Source organism: Hordeum vulgare, chromosome 3H, assembly GCF_904849725.1.
Source record: "Hordeum vulgare subsp. vulgare chromosome 3H, MorexV3_pseudomolecules_assembly, whole genome shotgun sequence".
NCBI classification, from domain to species: domain Eukaryota; kingdom Viridiplantae; phylum Streptophyta; class Magnoliopsida; order Poales; family Poaceae; genus Hordeum; species Hordeum vulgare.
Window position 1 is genome coordinate 211,351,931 of NC_058520.1, and position 6,000 is coordinate 211,357,930.

Below are 6,000 nucleotides of genomic sequence, written 5' to 3' on the forward strand. Positions count from 1 at the left end.
TTGTCAAATTACCTACTAATTTTGATTTTTGATATCCGTATATAAAGAGAAGCAAAGTATTTAATTAGCAAATAGGATGGTGTATTTAAAATGTTAGTCCTAATTTAATGATTAGGGGTATTGCATCCCTCTACAAAATAGCAAATAGGAAGGATGTGCGGACAAATGCATCGGCCAGATCTTGAGTGCCATTGAAATGCTAATTGCATGCAGGATTTGATCAATCAGGGTGCTCGTATTTTCAATGAAAAATGTAGTAAACTTTGATTAATACTGATGGTGTTTCTTTTTTTTAGAATCTACAACATGTTGGTTGACAGTCTGTAGGTTCCTATTTAATAGCCTTGCATCATATGTTTTCTTTTCTTTTTTGAATCTGCTTGGATTGTACGTGTCCTTGTAGGACTTTTCTGGGTTTTTTTTCTTGAGCTTAGGGCTTTGTCTTTGCTAGGTATAAACACGTGTCTATAGACAATTATGGTAGCATCAGTACATACGTGTTCTGTATCTATCTTTTTTAGGCCAATGTAAACACGACATGCTATTTAGTATTTTTTATCTATTACATATTCTCACGTACCAATTCTATTCAAGGCTACTTCAACTATGTGTTATCTTTGACTGGTTCCCAAATTTTTTTCACATGTGCCACATTACGTGAGAAGTTATGGAGCCCAACCATGTTACGCAAATCGAACGGCCATAGATTTATATTTGTAAAAATCAACCGGATCAAGGGTTGATTTTTTCTAATTAACTTGAGATTTTCTAGCTTATTTCTCTATATTGGACCCGTATTTTGCTTTTAGTATATAATAGATAGATATTTAGGATATTAAAATGAATAATTATAATTTATTGATATTTATCTAATATAATTTACTTCATCCATATACGTATAAAACAAAATTTTGCTCTATATACATGACACATAAGCAAAATTGATGAGGTGTCGTCCAGTCACCTCCACACATATGTTTATGGTTTTATATTTGGTCATGGTAGCATTGAAATATGATCATAAATAATTCTACACATCTTAATGACCATTTTGTGCTATAGGATCATGACCTAATGGACGCAAAAGGTCATAACGTTATGGGCTTTGAACCCTCTTAGACTTGCCATGACTAATTTCAGAATTTTGGTCATGGATCACTGACCAAATAGACCACCGTTATTATTTTTGGTCACAATTGAGCATTTTTCTTGTAGTGATAAGGCACATCCATTCTCAAAGGCATGTATCTTCTCATAGGGCATCTTAAGTACACGAACGATTTTCTCTGACTGGTACATGTTTGCAGGCAGTACTTGGCCTTTGGGTAGAAAGCGTCCAAAATTGTCATCATCGCGTCGTAGCATTCTTTGCCTAGGTTGAATTGAGCCTTCAGAGCCATTACTTGTGCGATGGCATCCAGCTGACAAAGCTCGGTCTGCTCATGGAGAGGATGTTTTGAAGACTCCAACATTTCATAGAAGGCATTTGCAGATTCCTCCATCTCATCGTCCAAATCCCGAGCATCATCAAAGTCTTGCACCATGTCTTCGATCCTGGTACCATGCTCGTCGGTGCAAGGACGAATCAGCTCAGCTCTGGCACGTTGGTCAGACTCACCATGAAAAGTCCACACCGTATAATTAGGCATAAAACCCCACTTCTGCAGGTGTTTACCCATTTCAAACTCTGACTGCTTTTTCCAGTTGTCGCGGTTGGGACAGGGGCACCATGTTTTTTGCTGGCCATTTGCAAATGCGGCTCTCACAAACCCCCTCGTTTTTGTTAACAATTCATTGGTCATGTCTTTCTGACTAGGGTGACGAGTGTACATCCAAGCACGATCACTCATGTTGCCTAGCTACCTATGGGCGCACAAGAAATAAATATATAATTCATCATCTATATTCATCCGCTAATCAAGTTTGTCATTTTTATTACGTCCATGCAACCTACACGCTGATAGGTAAAGATATGTCCTAATCCCACCCGAGTATGTGTAGATTTGGTTCGTTTTCCCATGCTCTGCTCCAGATGCGACACAGAATTTCGGCAGCACCTCCCCGTTGTTCTCCTGATACACGTCTCAGCAATAATCAGAGAGGATGTGTACCCGGAGAACAACAGGGAGGCACTGATGAAATTCCGCATCGGAACCGAAGCACAGCATATGGGAAAATGAACCCAATCTACACATACTCAGGTTGTGCATGGATAACGTTGGACTATTCGAAAGGATGGTAGTTATAAATATGCAAAGTCATGCATATTTATAGATGTCGCCCTTTCGACGGGAGACGCATACTGGTCACGCATACTCATTATTGAGGAAACCTATATCTAGCAAGTTTCATCGGCACGAAGACCGGAACTGAGCAAATTAAGGGAGTAGGAGGAGAAGTCATTTGTGCTCACCAACAAACACATGGGCGTAGCTCGTCCAACGCACTTGGACATTGAAATTCACACGATCAACACAAATATGATGTTTTTAAAACATAATCGAAAAATATGTGACCTAACTTATAATTTACAAAACTATGACCCCCGTCGGCTTAGTGGCGTCGATGATCGATGGTGTCGGGTGTCGGTGGCGTTGATGGTCGGTGGTGTCGGGTGTCGGTCGCATCAGGGGTTAGTTGTCTCGGTGGTCTGGGGTCGGTGTCGTCGGGGATCGAGGGTCACTGGCGTTGGGGGTTGGGGTCTTTTTGATCATCAAGAGTCCGAAGAGGTGTCGGGGGTCGGGGTTGGGGGTCAGTGGCGTCGGGGGTCAGGGGTAGGGGTAGGGGGTCGAGGGTCAGTGGCGTCGGGGGTCGGGGGTCGGTGGTCGGGGGTCGAGGGTTAGTGGCGTTGGGAGTCGAGGGTCGGTGGCGTCGGGCGTCGGTGGTCGGGGGTCGAGGGTTAGCGGCGTCTGGAGTCGAGGGTCAATGGCGTCGGGCGTCGGGGGTCGGGGGTTAGTGGAGTCGGGGTCGGGAGTCGGGGATCGGTGGTTAGTGGCATCGGAGGTAGGGGCAAGGGTCGGGGGTTGGTGGCGTCGGGGGCCGGGGGTCGGCTGTCGGGGTCCTCTTCTTTCTTCTTCTCCTCTCTCCTCATTTTCTTATTCTTCTTCTTCTTGATCATCTTATTATTATTATTCTTCGTCTTTCTCCTCCTCCTCTTCTTCTTCTTCATTCTTTTATCTTTCTCCTCCTCTCCTCTTTCTTCTTATTATTATTATTATTTTTTCTTCTAGTTTATTATTCTCTTATTTTCTCCTCTTTCTATCTATTTTTTTCTTTTCTATCTACTTTTTCTACCTAATAAACTAACTATCTAATTTAACAGAAAAAAACAGAAAAAAAAAACTAAACCTAGCACTAAACTACATATTCTTCTTCTACTTTTTCTACTTTTTCTTTTTATTATTCGGACATTCTAGCAAAAAAGAAGAAGAAAAAACAGGAAAAATTATTAAAAAAACGTACCAGAGGGGAGGGCGCCGGGGTCGCCAACAGAGGGGAGGTGAGGCTGGGGCGGCGACCGGGAGGGAGGTGGGATGGGGGCGGCGGCCGGGAGGATGGTGGGAGGGGAGGGGGCAGCTGGGAGGGAGGTGGGATGAGGGCGGTGGCCGGGAGGGAGGGGGAGGGGGCGGTGGCCGGGAGGCAGGTGGGAGGGGGCGGCGGCGGCCGGGAGGGAGGTGGGAGGGGGGCGGTCGGGAGGGAGGTGGGAGGGGGCGGCGACGGTCGGGAGGGAGGTGAGGAGGGGGGCGGCGGTTGGGAGGGAGGTGGGAGGGGGGAGGGGGCCAGGAGGGCGGCGGCATGGTGTGGATGGGGAGGGTAGCTACGGCTGCGCGGGGTGGCTGGGGAGGGGAGCTACGCGGCGCAGGGTGGCTGGGGAGGGGAGCTACGCGGCGCAGGGTGGCTGGGGTGGGGAGCAACGGCGGCAGCAGGGTGGGTAGACGATGGCGCGAGAGAGAGAGACAGAGGAGGTAGTCGGGCAGGGATTGGGTGCGGGGTGGGAGCCGTTAGAGGCGTCGGAGCCGTTAGGGCCATGCCCCCTTTGCCGTCTGCAAAGGGTAGGTGGCGGACGGCTAAGGGGCGGGGTGGGTGAGGGTGGGGTTTCGGCCGTTTGGGGGGGGGGGCTTTGCCGTCGGCCCTCTCTTTGCCGTCCGCATAGGTCTCCCTTGTCGTCCGCCAGCGGACGGCAAAGAGGTGGCCGACGGCAAATTAAACCTTTGCCATCAGCCACCTCTTTGCCGTCAGCACTATGACAGCTGACGGCAAAGAGTACCTTTGCCATGCGTCAACAGACGGCAAAGGCAAGGCAGACGGCAAAATTCTGAATTCGAGTAGTGCATGTCCTTGAGAGAGGAAGATAGCTTGGTCTTGTTTTCTTTTTCTTCTTACACTTGGGTGCAAACCCAAGTTCTTTCTTTCGTGCAACTTCCTTTTGATTACTCAAAAGATCATTTAGACTTTTTTCGCTTTGGATGCACGTCACAAGGCCCTTTTCAAGCTGGTCTTTCAACTTGGCATTCTCCCCCACAAGATGCACATGCTCACAACAATGGTTAGTAGCACAAGCATTATCAATTAAAACAAAAGGAGGACAAGTAGAAATCTCCTTGGTTAATTTTACTTTGAGTTGATCATGAGACTCATTAAGGGAGGAATGAGCACTTTTCAAGACCTTGTGGGCCTTCTCAAGTATGTCAAATTCTTCCTTGAGTCTATCATGGCCAACCCCAAGTGCAACCTTCTCAGATTTAAACACACGAGCAAGAACACTAGCATGATCAAGATCTTTTTGTAAGTTAGCATGATCAACGTTGTGTGACTCCTCAAGAGCCAAATGAAGAACATGATCTTCTTCTAGAGCAATGGATAGTTCTCCTATCTCATTAGCGTAATCACGAACATGTTCTTGCATCTTGGAGATAGTATCCTCATGAGTCTAAATGAGATCATTGGCTTCACTAAGTTGTTCCAAAAGAGCAACAAAGTGTCTTTTGGTTTCACCTTTGATCTTACATAAGAATTTATCAAACTCATTTTCATCAAGTTCCACTACCTCACTATTATCAACATAGTCTAACAAAGAAGGAGAGGTAGTGATAGTGGTCTTGATGTTGGGGGTTACCTTATTAATACCTTTGGCCATGAGGCATTTGGCGATACGGTTCTCGTTGGTGGCGCCGAAGAGAGATACCTTGGGGAGGAAGTGGCAATGGTGATGGTGGCCGTTGCCATCCCCTCATGGCCTGTATCGTCTTCGTCGTTGATCTACAATCTCTGGCGTTAGCTAGACGAATGCTTATGACAACAAACCTTCTCCTGCAACGGCACCAGAAGAATGCTGATAGCACTCCCAGTAATGAAACTAGAAGAATGTTGTTGATGGCCCACCAGCGCGTGGGTTCGCAGCAGTTTTCGAGGGTAGAGTATTCGACCCAATTTGTTGGTTTGTCAATCAGGAGGTGAGAGAATACTCTCAAGTATTAGCAGATGAATTTGTCGGATTCAACCACACCTGAAAGATTAGTATCTGCAAGCACAGTAGTAACAGCAAAGTAATATGATAACAACGGTGTCAGAAACGATCTGTTGACGGCAGACTATTCCTAACGATTGTATCAATGGCGCCTCCATTGCCGCGTTGACGGAAGTTGTCAGTTCCCGCCAACGTCGGTGAACCAATAGTGTAGCAGGTAGCAGCAGTGCAACGAGCAATAGCAGTGGCAAGGAACAGCAATAGTGACAGCAGTAGCAAGTAGCAACAGTAGCAAGTGACAGTACTAGCAACAGTAGTAGCAGTAGAGCAAGAGAAGTAACAGCAGTAGCAACAGTAGTAGCAGCACCAGAGCAAGACAGGTAATAGCAGTAGGACAAATTCGTAGGCAATCGTTCGGTGATTTGTTTGGATGATATTCAGCATGCAACAGCTATAACATGGAGAGATATGTGGCTAGCTCCCGTTCGTCAATGTGATGTAGGCATGCATTCCATGTGTCGTCATACGTGCTT